Source organism: Bos mutus, chromosome 6 (assembly GCF_027580195.1).
Source record: "Bos mutus isolate GX-2022 chromosome 6, NWIPB_WYAK_1.1, whole genome shotgun sequence".
Classification (NCBI taxonomy): Eukaryota; Metazoa; Chordata; class Mammalia; order Artiodactyla; family Bovidae; genus Bos; species Bos mutus.
The window spans coordinates 112,784,173-112,800,014 of NC_091622.1; the positions used below are offsets into that span (position 1 = coordinate 112,784,173).

At 50.2% G+C, this 15,842-nt stretch overlaps 1 protein-coding gene across 7 annotated transcripts in view; it reads left to right on the top strand.

The window, feature by feature from the left end:
* Positions 1-2,293: 2,293 nt before the first annotated feature.
* KIAA0232 (KIAA0232 ortholog) overlaps positions 2,294-15,842 on the top strand; it is an 81,811-nt gene continuing 68,262 nt past the window's right edge. For 5 of the 7 annotated variants that reach the window (XM_070372741.1, XM_070372744.1, XM_070372747.1 and 2 more), the window contains exons 1-2: positions 2,294-2,449; positions 12,905-13,024. The gene's annotated coding sequence lies outside the window, so the exon portion shown is untranslated. The remainder of the gene's footprint in view (positions 2,450-12,904; positions 13,025-15,842) is intronic. The other 2 variants (XM_070372743.1, XM_070372748.1) reach the window with 1 other exon arrangement.

The window sequence follows — 15,842 nt, forward strand, 5'->3', positions numbered from 1 at the left end:
ACCTCGAATAGCCAAAGCGATCTTGAGAAAGAAGAATGGAACTGGAGGAATCAACCTACCTGACTTCAGGCTCTACTACAAAGCCACAGTTATCAAGACAGTATGGTACTGGCACAAAGACAGAAACATAGATCAATGGAACAAAATAGAGAGCCCAGAGACAAATCTTGCTTTTTGAAACTTTTTGGGAAATTTTTTTGACCCATTGTTGGTTGAATGTGTAGAGGCAGACCAATGGATACAGAGGGCTGACGGTATTTTTATTTTTTACTGTTAACAAGTCCTTTTCACTAAATACTGAAGATGTCGTTGTTGTTCAGCTGCTGAGTCATGTCCAATTCTGCGACCCCATGGACTGCAGCATGCCAGGCTCCCCTGTTCTCCACTATCTCCCGGAGTATGCTCAGATTCATGTCCACTGAATTGATGATAATAAGTATAGATGACAACAAAGTTAACAATGTGGCAAAAATTAAAAGCTGACCACTCTGCCAATCCCTTATATTGGTAGGGAATTCCAGAGGTCTGTGAAATCCCAGGTCTGGGGGCACCTAAAAACTAGACTCCATTATTTGCCCTTTCTTTGCACCCAAGTCATCCTGGATTTCATACACCCTTTCATCCTCTCCCTCTTTCCAGAGTTTGATTTCCAAGAGGGCAGAGCCACCCGGGCTTGGCCTCCAGCCAGACCCAGAATAGGTGCTCAGAAGATACTGGCTGAATGCACTGTGATTCATGTTGACACACTCAACTGAAATAAAAGGGTGAGCAAGCTGATGAAGGGAGAGAGCTGTGTAAAGGAGCAGACAGACCCCAGACCTTAGAGCCAGGCACCTGGGTTCAAATCCCGCAACAGACTGCAGTTCAGGGGAGCCAGAAGACCTCATCTAGTCAGAAACAGTAAAAGTGAGAGTCGCTCAGCCGTGTCCGACTCTTTGGGACCCCATGGATTATACAGTCCATGGAACTCTCCAGGCCAAAATACTGGAGTGGGTAACCTTTCCCTTCTCCAGGGGATCTTCCTAACCCAGGGATCGAACCCAGCTCTCCCACATTGCTGGTGTATTGGTTACCAGCTGAGCCACCAAGGAAGCCCAAGAACACTGGAGTAGGTAACCATCCCTTCTCTAGTGGATCTTCCCAACCCAGGAAACGCAACGGGGGTCTCCTGCATCGCAGGCAGATTCTTTACCAACTGAGCTATCAGGGAAGCCAGAAGTTGAGGTGGAATCCTTTACTTTCTCAGAGCCTCAGGTTGAAGGATGATCATGCTTGATCCAGCATTCTTCTCAAGAACACAAGACAGGTGTACAGAGAAGGACTTGGTAGATACTTTGCAGATATCAGTAGCTCATGGTCACTTCTCCAGCACCTGCAGCGCATAGTGTCCAGTTTCGCGTCCCAGCCCGCAGGTCAGCTTCTCCCCCAAGGAGCTGGTTTGGGAACCTGGCCTTGTAAGTTCTGAACAGTAAAGCTCAGAGCCCGGCACCCAGTAGGCGCTCAACAAATCCATCAGGGCACCATAACATCTAGGCAGGTCACCCTCCCTCCGAACTTAAGTAGGTAACCTCTCAGGCTCCTTCCTGTCTGGTGCCTTTTTTCAGGACAGGTCTAGGAATCACATTTAGGAAAAGTAGGTGGGTGTGAAGAGAGTCTGCTTCAAAGGTTAGTGCCTATTTTTGGTTCCCACTTCCGAGTCTTCCAGAATTTATTTTTGCCTCCTTAATAAAAAGAGCCCTGTAGCATTTCCTTAGCTTGTCTTCTGGATTTTTTCTTTTCTTTTTTTTTAAACCGGTATTTTAAACCGCCCACTGCAGCCATCCCAGGACGCGGAGAGGAGGTGGGGGGAGAGGGGGGTGCATAGACAGGTGGAGCGTGTGCCCGCGAAGGCGGGGACCCGGGCGGCGGCAGCCCGGGGGCGGGGAGGGGCGGTGACGGAGTTCAGGAGCCCCACGAGCCCCTGCACCCGGGGGCGGGGGGAGGGTGTGCATCTCCGCTCCGACGCCCCGCACACCGCGGGTGGTGGTGGGGGGGCTCCCGCCTGCGACCCCAGCACCCACCCGCGGCTGCCTCGCTCCCACCGGGGAGAAGGCCCCTCAGCGCGCGCCCGCGCGCGCCCCCAGAGGCGCCCCTGAGTCGGCCGGAGGGGCGGGGCCGGGGCGGGGCGGCAGCGCTGATGTAATCCCGGCGCCTGGGCGGAAGGATATGGAGCACGGCCGGCTGGCGGGGCGCTGAGGCCGGTTGCCGGGTAACGGAGCGGAGCGGCCGCGGTGCACCGCCCCCGCCCTCCGCCGAGTGGCGCCGCCGCCGCTGCCGCCGCCGCCGCCGCCGCCGCTTTACGTCAGGCGCCCGCCCCGGCCCGCCCGGCGCTCGGCAGCCGCTCGGAGCCCGCGGAGCGAGGAGGCGCCCCCGCCGCGGCCGCCGCGCCGCCCGGCCGCTCGCTCGGCAGGTACCGCGGGCTGGGCCGGGGCCGGGCCGGGGTTGGGCCGGGGCGGGCGGGGCCAGGCCCCCGGCGTGCGGTGCGCTCCGGGCGCGGGGACCCCGGCGCCTGGGGGGCGCGGGCGGCGGCGGCGGCGGCGCGCGGGCCGGACGATGAGTGCGCACAATGGGCCGCGCTGGGAGCGGCTCTCCGGGGAGGCGAGGCGGGGCGCGCGGGGCCCGGCGGGCCGGGCCGGGCCGGCGGGGTGGGCACTCGCGGCGGCGCTGCCCCCTCCCGTCCTGCATTGTCCTTTAGGGGCTCTCCCCCGACCCCGGGAAGGGAAGCGGCCGGCGGGGGCGGGCGGGCGCGCGGGCCTGTGGCTCTTTGCGCGTGCGGGGCGGGCCCTGCGGCGCCAGGTCCGGCGAAGGTTATACGGCCGCGCGCGCGCGCGCTCCGGAGGGCCGGAGCCGGCCTCCTGCGCTGGCCTCCAGCGCGAGCGTACCCCCCGGCGCCACCGAGGAGCGGGCTGGTCGCCGGGGAGAGATGCCTGCGCCCCGGGACCCCCCGGCGCCCCGAGCAGCGGGGTGGTCACCGGAGAGAGAGATGCCTGCGCCCCGGGACGGAGCGGGGCGGCGCGCGCTTGTACTCGGGCCTGCCCCGGCTCCTGGAGCAGACCACCGAAATCGTGGCAGAACCCGGGTTTTCAATTTCTCTCCTTCGCCACCTTTCAGTTTGTGTCCTCTAGAGGCAAGCTCAGGAGAGCCAACTCCCCTAGCCAAAAAAAAAAACAAACTGTAGGAGATTTAGCGGGTTGGGGGGACAGAACTAAATATGGTTTCTGCTAATCACTTGCGGGTGGATGCTTGGATGTCTAGCCCGTGCTTATGTGCTGTGATCAGTCGTGTTCTGACTCTTTGCGACTCCCCATGGACTGTATGTAGCCCGCCAGGCTCCTCTGTCCATGGGGATTCTGCAGGCGAGAATACTTGGATGGCGTTGACATGCCCTCCTCCAGGGGATCTTCCCGACCCAGGGATCGAAACCGGGTATCCCGCATTGCAGGGCGATTCTTTACGGACTGAGCCACCAGGGAAGCCCCCTGGATGCCTAGGATAGTTGGATATCGGATACTTGGTCCAGGTACCTAAGAGTGAGTCTGGGTCTTTGCTTGTTTAAAACAAAAAAAGTGGTAGGAGATCGGTGAAGAGATGGGGGCAAGCAGTTTTGATAATAGGTGATGTCCGGGGTAAAACTAACTATACAGTCAAATCCTAGAGCTAGCTAGGTGCCAGAGCACCTTGACCATTTCATAAGACTTTGAATCCGATGTGGGGAGTTCTCCCACTTTGCAGCCTGAAGGTCAAATATTCTTCCATCGGTTATTGTGGGTTGATCCATTCATAAGTGCCTTTTAGGCTCTTGATGACATTTCTTTGTGACAGAAATGATTCCTGAAATTGTGTCTTTACATGCCTATATGTGTGCGTAGGTATACCCTATTGGGGCTTCCCTGGTGGCTCAGTGGTAAAGAATCTGCCTGCAATGCAGGAGACCTGGTTCGATCCGTGGGTCCGAAAGGTCCCCTGGAGAAGGTAATGGCTACTCACTCCAGTATTCTTTCCTGGAGAATCCCATGGACAAGAGGAGCATGGTGGGCTGCAGTCCCTGGGGTCTGAAAGAATTGGACCTGACTGAACGACTAACATTTATACTTACATGCAAGCTTCTTGCAATGAATGCTTATTGTGTTCTATAGTCAGTTACTGTACTTGCTAAATAATTTTTAGTAATTCAAAAAATATTTACTGTTTCAGTTTGGGCACATGTATAACAGTTTTTACGTAAGCCTGTGTCATCTAGTTTGGCCACTGAAACATTGAAGGAAGTAGAGAGTATTACTCTTAAATATTTAATATTGCAAAAGATAGAAGTAGAGGTACAGATGCATTGTTTTTCAGGAAAAGTACAGGTCTTTACCATGAGGCTAACACAAGGCAAATCTGTAACTATTTTAAGGGTAATTAGCTTATTTGTTACACAAGTTGCAACCATTTAAGAAAAGTAAATGGAATTTTAGCAACTCTTAAAGATGTCATAGATCACTCTGTGCTTTATTTTGCAGTAGCGTTTTCGAAAGCAGTAAGATTGTTTTTATTTTGCTTTGTGTGGAGCAGTGGGGAGCCTAGGTTCTCCCTGTTGTAGCAGCATTTGACTTGGAGCAGTTAATGGCCCTCTGAGCCAATTTTCTCATCTGTAAAATGGGGAGAGTAATGATACCTGTCTCACAGGATGGTTGAAATGATCAGGTGAGGGGAGATGTGAAGTCGTTCTGTCAAGATTCAGTCCCATTTAAAATATTAGTTGGTGCTAATGTGTCAGGGCTTCCGATTCCTCTTCTGGCTTACAGCTTTCTTAGGCTCCTCCCTGACCCTTCCTACCTGCACTTTGCCTGGCTGTCAGGCCATGTCTCCTAAACACAGATTGGATCTTGTCAGTGTCTGGCTCAGAAAGCTTCTAAGCCTGCCTGTTGTGTGGAGACCGGAATCCAGACCCGGCAGCACCGCGTTTCAGGCCCCCGAAGTCTGGCCCCAGCTGCTCTGAACCTCACCTGTCCTCTTGGTTCCCTTCTCACACTGCCCCGCGAGAGGGCTCTCGGTTCTCGCATCAGCCTAGCCGCTTCATCCCTCTTGTAATCTTTTTCTCCGGTTGGAATGCCCTGTCTCACTTCCACCCACTCCACTTTTTTAAAAGTCCACATCTGATTTTAGGTCCTCTCTGGAGCCCTTTGGAAACCCTATCAAAGTGAATTATTCATTTCTGCAGTCACAGTCCTCTATTTTTACTTTCATTATTGCCTGTGTCACGTGTTGTGCTTGTTAAACTCTGGCTGTGGTGACCGTGTCATTGTTTTATCTCCTACCTGAAAATGTCTAAATGTTTGCTGAATAAAGCCAAAGTCTGTAATCCACCTTATGAAGAATATTATTATTATAAAGTATTTTAATAACAAACATCAGTACCAACCACGGCACTGGGAATCTGGGAATGAGGTTTTAGGATGTTGAAGATACTGAGCATATTGCTTTTCAATTATTTTTGATCTCTCATAAAACACCAAGTGGTATTTTTATACAAAAATAACAGCCACTTCTGCCCTGTGTGTTGAAACTTTGAGGGTTCACAAAGCCAGCACTGCCGACTGAAGCCAGTCTCTTGGGAGAGGGGATCGGAGCACATGTTTTAAGACATTCCTTACCTTTGAAATAAAATTGCATTCCCAGCAGATTACCAGCTTTTTGTTTAAAACATTTTTGGTGGGTTTATTTTTTGGAGATTTTTATATTCATAAAAAGTAAACTGCTTTTGAGTGTGCTTGTTTAGAGTCCGTCAGGTCCGGATTTGGAAGACTCAGGTTTGTGTCGGCTCATCCCTCACCCCTGGGTCACTGTAGGCAAGTTAGCTGAATCTCTCTTGAACTTCTGTTTCTTTATTTCGTGAGAAGTCTGTGCTATTCTTGCTTTGCAGTGTCACTTAGGGTGGCTGTTCTTTGTGTACCGTGTGGCCTCGTTCAGATAAAAGGTAAGAGGATGGCATAATTCACAGAACGTTCGTCCTCCTCGTCCCCCAGCCTGCAAACTTTCTTGAGTCTTCTTTTTCTTGACGAGATTTTTACCAAGTCTGCCTCTGTGTGCCTTTTCCATCAACCTTTTTTTTTTTTTTCTTCCCCAGTAGTTCCTCTGTCCCTGCCGTCCCTGGCTCTTGTCTGTCCTTGTGGAGGTTGTTCCTGTAGGTAGGCCTGCTGACCGGCCTCCCTTTCTTGAGTCCTCCTGTGTTCTGTTACCAGAATTATTCAATATGTAAAATCAGGTCATATCATACCTGCCTCCCCCAACCCCGCCCCAGGCATATAGCAGAGGTTCTTAACATTTCCCTCCATTCCATCACACCTGAGGGTTATGACCTAGTTCTGTTGGTAGGCTTACTCCCACAAAGATTTTCACCTTGGAGGCATCACCACCTGGCCAGCTGAGAATTAGTGTTAAAGGGTTAGGAAATCATTGAGACCTGTGCCATCTGGCACCATTGTAACTTTCAGCTTCATCTCTCACCACCTGGTATTTCGACACTTAGACCTCTGGCCACTTCCATGATTATTTGTCCGACTTCTTTACTCTGGAATGGCTTTTCTGCCTTTTTTTTTCTTCTTAGCAGAATCCTTGATACCGAAGGCTTGACTTCAGTGCCGCTGCGTCTATGAAAGAAGCTTCCTCTGACTTTCAGAATCAGCTCCTCACTGTCTGCTCACACGGTGCTTGAGGCTGCCCCACTCAGCTGTTTTTTCTTTCCGACTTTTTAGTTTATTCGTTCCATGGATTATAAACTCCTTAAGGAAAGAGAGGAAGTTCTTGGCCGTGGCTGACTCTCCCTCTACTGTGTCATGCCGTCTCTCACACAGTTCTTGCTGGTTAAAATGCTGGGTTGAGTGCACGCGAGCAGGCTCTGTTCCCTGAACTAGGCAGAAGGGGCGTGGGGTTGGGATGGCTGCACGTGCGAGCCTCATGGATCCACGTGACACTCGGAGCAGGGCCCAGCGCGTGGTCAGTGCTCAGGGAATGGCAGCCTTCACCTGGTAATTGCAGCAGGTATAGTGGTTGGGTAGGTGTGTCGATTGAGTATACGTTGGTTACTGTAACAGCGTTCCCAGATTTAGTTCTGGTTCCTGTGTAAAGGAAAAATAATAATCATCCGGTCTCCCCACCTTCACTCGTCCATTGGTTTTGGGAAGAAGCGAAACAGTGAGTGTTGGGTTGGAGGGCGCTTTTACAGAAGCAGATGCATGGTGGTGGTCCGGAGTCGCTCTGAAGACCGAGTACGTCTTTCTGTCGGTGAGCTTAAGAGAGTGGAAGAGGGATTGCCGTGTTTTCTCCTCTGTTGTTCTTTGGTGTTTTTGTTGTAATCTGGCAGTAGAATCTTACACCTATGTTTCTGTTTTCCTCTGCGGCTGCGCGGGGTCTGGTTGCAGCGCGTGGGGCCACTCCGGTCGCAGTGCCCAGGTGTCTCCCCAGTGGGGCTCCTGCTGCGGAGCGTGGGCTCGAGGACTGCGGCTTTGGCCTGTGTGGTGCCCAGGTTTATCTGCCCCTCAGCATGTGGACTCTTCGCAGACCAAGGGTTGAACCCACGGCCCCTGCACCACGGGCAGCTTTTTAACCACTGAACCAGAGGGCCGTCCTCCTTCTGCAGTATCTGTCATCACTTGAAATGGTGTTGCTGCCATCACCTCCGAAGCGCCTTCCTGTCCCTGGGGCTTCTCCGTAGTTCTCTGTCGCTTCCTGTGTCTGCTCAGCAGTCTTGCTCCCGGGCTGGAGAGGGAGAAGCTTGGTGCTGAAAGCCAGCTGTAATTCTGAAACTTTTAATTAAACATTTAGTTACTGTTTTTAAGATTATACGCATTACTGCTTGACAGGTTGTATCCAGCGTGGTGTCTTTGATTCTAACGTAATATGAAATTCCCTAAACTTGCAGCAGCATAAGAGTGTGTATCGATTGCTACTTTACTTACGTTGACCTTACTTATGATTATGAACTTAAAAAAAAAGAATCATTGGAAATCTATATATTCCTAATCAGTCTCTCTTAAAACCCGCCCCAGAGAGTTGAGGGCAACAGGCCTATCCCAGGGGAGGAGCCTAGCGTGAGTTAGAACTAAAAGCAGTGGGACAGTTTAGAAGGTGAATGATCGCAAAACCGTCTGCAGGCGTGTGGCTTTGTGTCCATGCTCTTCGTTAAGGGAGTGGTGGGAGAATGTGCGTTCTGTGAGCGCGGGCTGTGTGTGTGTGCGTGTGTATCTGCATGTGGTTATGTGACAGGAAGCAAGGCCGGGCGCCGTGTGTGTGTGTGTGGGGGGTGTGTGTGTGTGTGGGGTGTGTGTGTGTGTGTGTGTGTGTGTGTGTGTGTGGGTGTGTGTGTGTGTGTGTGTGTGTGTGTGGTCTCTAGTACCGGCACAGGCAGTGGTCACTCCGCCCAGTGCACCCCCTGAGCCAGTCACGTGTGGAGGCGGCGGCGGGCCTCGGCACGTCTTCAGATTTCTTTTTCGGTGATAAGCGTTGCTAACCTCAGTTAACGGGGTGAGGTAGAGAGCAGACAGGGATTTGTTTTCCCTTCCAGCCAGGGGTCTGTTTCTAGCCCAGTTACATTTCCCAAAGTACCTGTGGTGTCTTAATCCCAGGACGCAGGACTGTTTCACAACTGTTTGCCCAAGTTTGGGCATCTAGTCAGACTTTTATTTATCTATTTTTCCTTCGGTTACTAGCCTTTTCTTAGGTGTCTGATAACCTTTTGCTCCTCGTTAGCATCTTCCTTGAAGATTTTCACGGTGAGAAAGTTGAAAACAATACTTCATTGAAGTATAGTCTACTTACAAAACTGGATTAGGTTTGGTCTCACGACATACTGATTCAGTTATTTTTACACATCGACAGAATGTCACCAGGAGAAAGCGGAAATTGAATAGACGCGTTTGTGGCCCTTTATTTGGCGATGGTGGTGGTGGTGACTTGCCACTACTTCCTTTGATTACCACCCTAGATAATGATTACTGATCATATTGTTAATTTTTTGTTAGTATTATCAAAGCTGTTTCTTATTTTTGTAAAATATAAAACTTAATTTATTAAAACTGTATTTTGTATGGTTTACCAAAACACTGTTTTGAATATGCGTGTGTGCTCAGTCACTAAGTCGAGTCCGACTCTGCAACCCAATGGACTGTAGCCCTCCAGGCTCCCCTGTCCATGGGATTCTCCAGGCAAGAGGACTGGAATGGATTGCCATGCCCTCCTCCAGATCTTCCCGACCCAGGGATTGAACCTACAGTCTCCTGCTTATCCTGCCTTGCAGGTGGATTCTTTACTCACTGAGCCACCTGGGAAGCCCCTGTTTTGAATACAGGCAACTCTTTTAAAACCTGTTTATTTACTTATTTTTTTAAGCCAATTTTTTTTTTTTTTTAAAGTACATGTTGCAAGGCGATCCAACCAGTCCATTCTAAAGGAGATCAGCCCTGGGTGTTCTTTGGAAGGAATGATGCTAAAGCTGAAACTCTAGTACTTTGGCCACTTCATGGGAAGAGTTGACTCATTGGAAAAGACTCTGATGCTGGGAGGGATTGGTGGCAGGAGGAAAAGGGGACGATGGAGGATGAGATGGCTGGATGGCATCACCAACTCGATGGACATGAGTTTGGGTGAACTCTGGGAGTTGGTGATGAACAAGGAGGCCTGGCGTGCTGCTATTCACGGGGTCGCAAACAGTCAGACACGACTGAGCAACTGAACTGAAATCTAAAAAAGCAGTAAGTTTCAGTTGATTAGACAAGCCTCCTCTTTCACTCCCCGCCCATCCTGTACTCATCTTAAAGAATGACTGATCAACTTCTTGGATGTCATAGAAGAAAAATTATGTCTGTACTTGTAACTTGTGGAGTCATAGTGGAGAGTGTGATGTGCAAACACTTTGTATCTGGAGTGCTTTCCGTGTCAGCATCTGTATCTTTACTGCTTGTGTAGATCCACTTCACTGTTTTCTTTGATGTGCCTGGTTTTCTGTGGTATGGATGTGCCAGAATTTAGTTGATGGAGCAGACTTCCAAGTTGTTATTGTAACACAATAACAACATTTTTGTACATAATGTTTTGGTGAACTTTCATGAGAAACCCCCTTACTCTAGGCAGCCTAAAAAAAGAAAAATGAACCAGCAAGTTTCTAATTTCTTTAAATTATCATTGATAATGATTATGATCATATTAATAATTGTCATAATCATAGTATTAATGATTGCAATCATTAATTGGTCAATTAATGTGCTCGATTAAATGATGATATTAAACATTTTCTTGGTGGCTTTATTAGTTTTAATAATTTTAGGACATCAACCTGGGCATTTTCTTCTTTAAAGTAGTTGTGAGGATTCAGTTCAGTTCATTCGCTCAGTTGTGTCTGACTCTTTGCAATCCCAGGGACTGCAGCACGCCAGGCTTCCCTGTCCATCACCAACTCCTGGAACTTGCTCACACTCATGTCCATCGAGTCGGTGATGCCATCCAACCATCTCATCCTCTGTCATCCCCTTCTCCTCCCACCTTCGATCCTTCCCAGCATCAGGGTCTTTTCCAAGAGTCAGCTCTTCACATCAGGTGGCCAAGTATTGGACCTTCAGCTTCAGCATCAGTCCGTCCAATGAATATTCAGGACTGATCTCCTTTAGGATGGACTGGTTGGATCTCCTTGCAGTCCTAGGGACTCTTAAGAGTCTTTTCCAAAACCACAGTTCAGAAGCATCAATTCTTTGGTGCTCAGCTTTCTTTATAGTCCAGCTCTCACATCCATGCATGACTACTGGAAAAACCATAGTTTCAAGTAGATGGACTTTTGTCGGCAAAGTAATGTCTCTGCTTTTTAATATGCTGTCTAGGTTGGTCATAGCTTTTCTTCCAAGCAGCAAGCATCTTTTTATTTCATGGCTGTAGTCACCATCTGCAGTGATTTTGGAGCCCAAGAAAATAAAGTCTGTCACTGAGGATGACAGTCCTTAGGGTACTTACGGTCATTTGGGGCTTTATTTAATTTACAAGTGGTCAGAGTTGGTGGTGAAGGAGGAAGGCGAGGGATTCTTAGAAGCAGCTACAGAGGAGAGTGAGCTCACGCTTGTTAAAGCACTTCCTCCACATGAGGCCTCTTGTTGGGGACCTTAGGTGAACTGTCTGTTGTACTCCTCCTGACAGCTCTTGAGAGAGGTGGTGGCGTCTTCATTTTACAGATGAGGAAGCTGGAGCCCAGAGGTCTCAGGACACTTCCCTAAAGTTAACACACGACACATGGCAGAGGAGGAGCCCCAGCGACTGTCTCTGTAACTTAAAAATGGATGTCCTGTCCACGGCCTGGCTCTTCTGGAGATTCATTCATTTCCACAGTACTTGGCTGTGCTCACAGTGTCCCAGGCGTAGATGCCGAGATGGTTAGACGTGTGGGAGACTTCCACGAGGGGCCGAGGGAGGGAGTGGGGTGCTGGGAGGAGCCCTCGGCTTCCCCCTGATGCCATCCTGCTCATGCAGGAAGGAGCGGTGGCAGAGGGCTGGGCAGTCTGGAGACAGCCTCGGCCAGGCTTTGGGCTCTGTTGGAAGACGAGGGCTGGCACCCCCTCTTGGTCAGCACTGCTGGGAGCAAGCAGCCCGAGGGACACGTGGCCTGATGTCTTGGCCCTGGAGACGCTGCATGTGCAGCGGCCGGAGGCTCTGGTCAGCTGGGCTGCCCATGGCAGGCGGTCTCAGGGGACTGTTTGACCACCCGTGGCCCCCCACACCATCCTGTGCCAGTGGGTGGGGGTGGGGGAGAGTCAGCAGATGGACACACGAGCCATGTGAAGACGTAAGGCCAGAGGGCTGCTGTGTGTTTAGGGTGGACAGGGAACGGCTCCCTGGTGAGAAGACCCTCGAGCAGAAACCTGGGGGAAACGAGACAGATGGAGAGCCATCTGAGAGGCAGAGCAGCGCTCGGGAGGGCAGAGCAAGTAGAAGACCCCCATCCTGGGTCATCATGAAGGCAGGACCAGGAGGACTTGCTGATGGGTTGGATGATGTGCAATGTGAGAGGGACCGGAGGAGTCCAGGCTGATTCCAGAGCCTTTGGCTTGAGTAGCAGGAGCATGGACTTGCCCTTGATTGATGTTGGGAAGGTCATGGCAAGGATGCTGGTGGTGGTGGTGAGAATGTGTGGGTTTTTATTTTTTTTATTTTTAAGAGACGTGAGTTGAGATACTGATTAGACACCTGTCTGGTAGCTTGATGGCTCTATAATTTTGGGATTCAAGAGAGAGGAGGAGGTGAGAGGAAGTGCGGAGTGATCTCTTTGTAGACATATTTACAGTCATGGGAGTGGAGGTCAGCTAGGCCTAGCTGTTTAGTAAGGTAGCCGCCTGAGCCACATGCAGCTTCAGAGTGCATGAAATGGGGCTAGATTGACTTGAGATGTTCTGTGTCAAATATGCACCAGATTTCAAAGACTTAGTATGGGGGGAAGAACGTAAAATAAGTCACTAATGACTTGTACCTTGGTTATATTTGGAGTGATATTTGGGGTCTCTCAAGTTATAAATATATTATCAAAATGAATTTCATCTGTTTTTCTTCTTTAATATGGCTGCTAGGAACTTTTAAATTACATTGGTGTGACTTGGGTTTTGCTGCTGGATCGTGCCAAAGGAGGAAGTGAGTGTAAATAGAGAAGTGCCAGTGAGGCCAGGGCAGAGGAGGGGTGGGGTGGGGGTGGGCATGGTTGTAGTCTCTGCAGCTTGAGGGAAAGAAAAGTGCCAGGGAGCAGGGCACCCCGAGCCCCTCTCCCAGACAGGCGTGATTCCAGGAGGGAGCAAGGCTTGGAGCTGGGCTGTCGAGTGGGCTCTCCCACTACCTTGTTTTGTTTTTGTGTTTTAAGTGCGTCTCATCAGAACAAGAAGGCACCTTTCCCACAAGAGCTATAACATAGCCTCTGCGGACGCAGCCCTCGGCAGCAGGGAGGAGCCCACATTCAGAGGACTGGACGCAGTTCACACAGGCAAGTGACTGTAATCCTCAAAGCCTTGCTCCCGAGGCTTCCCCTCATCTTGCAACCTTCCCCTGATGAAACGACCGTGAGAATTCGTTGCCTTCCTTTTCCCGTTCTCAGCCCCAGAGTGAACCTCGCTACCGTGTTACCGTCCGCTGCCTAAACCTCTGTTTGGTTTTCTGGTTTACAGGTAGCTCGGGTGGTTGGTACCTGCTCGGCGTGATTTCCACCCAGCCCCATTCCCCACCCCCAAGCCCACTTGTGGCCTGCCCAGGGCTCTGGGGCTGCAGGCGTGCCTGGGCCTTGGCTGGCAGCATGTGGCCCGGGGGTGCCTGGTGCCGCTCGGGACTGCTGTTTAGTGTGTCAGGAAGTGGACCAGGCGTCCCTGGTGGCTCGGGGTCAGCATCTGCCTGCAAGTGCAGGGGATCTGGGGTCAGTCCTTGCGTCAGGAAGATCCCCTGGAGAAGGGAGTGGCAACCCTCTCTAGTGTTCTTGCCTGGAGAATTCCATGGACAGAGGAGCCTGGCTTGTAGCATTGTGCAGGAGGCAGTGACCAAAACCATCCGAAAGGAAAAAAAATGCAAGAAGGTAAAGTGGTGTTCTGAGGAGGAGTCAGACACGACTGAGCAACTGAACTGAAGTGAGGAGGCTTTACAAATAATTGAGAAAAGAGAAGCAAAAAGCAAGGGAGAAGGGGAAAGATATAGCCAACTGAATGCAGAGTTCTAGAGAATAGCAAGGAGAGATAAGAAAGCCTTCTTAAGTGAACAGTGCAAAGAAATAGAGGAAAACAAGAGAATGGGAAAGAGTGCAGATCCCTTCAAGAAAATTGGAGGTATCAAGGAAACTTAATGCAAAGACGGGTATAATAAAGGACAGAAACAGTAAGGACCCAACAGAAACAGAGCTTACGAAGAGGCGGCAAGAATACATGAAGAGTTATGCAGAAAAGGTCTTAGTGACCCGGGTAGCACGACGGTGTGGACACGCAGCTAGAGCGGACATCCTGGATGGTGAAGTCAGTGGGCCTTAGGAGCATCGCGGCAAACACAGCAGGTGCAGGTGATGGAATTCCAGCTGAGCGATTTCAAGTCCTAAAAGATGATGCTGTGAAAGTGCTGCACTCAATATGCCAGCAAATTTGGAAAACTCAGCAGTGGCCACAGGACTGGAAAAGGTCAGTTTTCATCCCAGTCCCAAAGAAGGAAGGTGCCAAAGGATGTTCAAACTACCGCACAATTGCACTCATTTCACGTGTTAGTAAGGTTATGTTCAAAATCCTTCAAGCTAGGTTTCAACAGTTTGTGGACCAAGAGCTTCCATATGAACAGGCTGGGTTTAGAAAAGGCAGAAGAATCAGAGACCAAATTGCCAATATCCACTGGTTCATTGAGAAAGCAAGGGAATTCCAGGAAAACATCTGCTTCACTGACTGCGCTAAAGCCTTTGACTGCAGATCACGACAAACTGTGGAAAATTCTTAAAGATGGGAATACTAGACCACCTTACCTGTCTACTGAGAAACCTGTATGCAGGATAAGAAGCAACAGTTAGAACCGGACATGGAAGAACGGACTGGTTCAAAATTGGGAGAGGAGTACGTCAAAGCTGCGTACTGGCACCCTGTTTATTTAACTTCTATGCAGAGGACATCATGCAGAATGCCAGGCTGGATGACTCACAAGCGGGAATCAAGATTGCTAGGAGAAAGGGCAACAACCTCAGATATGCAGATGACACCACTCTAATGGCAGCAAGTGAAGAGGAACCGAAGAGCCTGTTGATGCGGATGAAGGAAGAGAGTGAAAAAGCTGGCTTAAAACTCAGCGTTCAAAAGACGAAGATGATGGCATCTGGTCCTAAATTCATGGCAAATAGATGGGGAAAAAGGAGAAGCAGTGACAGATTTTATTTTCTTGAGCTCCAAAATCACTGTGCACGGTGACTTCAGCCATGAAATTAAAAGACACTTGCTCCTTGGAAGGAAAGTTATTGACAAACCGAGACAGCCGTATAGTCAAAGCTATAGTTTTACCAGTAGTCACGTGTGGATGTGAGAGTTGGACCGTAAAGAAGGCTGAGAGCTGAAAAATTGATGCTTTCAAACTGTGGTGCTAGAGAAGACTCTTGAAAGCCCCTTGGACTGCAAGGAGATCAAACCAATCAATCCAGAAGAAATCAACTCTGAATATTAATTAGAAGGACTGAGGTTTCAGCTCCAGTATTTTGGCCACCTGGTGCAAGGAGCCAGTTCATTGGAAAAGATCCTGATTTGGGGAAAGCTTGAGGGCAGGAGGAGAAGGGGGCAACAGAGGATGAGATGGTTGGGTGCCATCACTAACTCAGTTAACATGAGTTTGAGCAAGCTCCGGGAGATTGGTAAAAGACAGGGAGGCCCGGTGTGCTGCAGTCCATGGGGTCGCCAAGAGTCGGACACGACTTAGCAACTAAACAACAACCTATATCAGGTGAATGTTTGTGCTCTTAGATGTTATACGTTTTTTTCCCCTTCATTTCATTCTCTTGTTTCCAGAAAAACACACTTGCAAATCGAAGAACAGTGTTTCTAAGCTTTTTCACTGACCATGCGATAGACACTGTCACAGAACCGAAACGCGTCTGAAGTGGAACGTATCCGGGCCCTGCCTGTGCAGGCCGGTGGTAGCCTTGAAAGGGCTCAGGGAGCGCCCTGCCGTCTCTGTGGCTGCACTGGAGCAGGGCCCATCTCGCTTTCTCTCCAGCTCAGGCCTCAGGTCTCCCAGCTTCTCAAGATGCCTCCAGACCTGTGGGGACAGTGAACCGTATCCAGAAACCACGATTAAGAAAG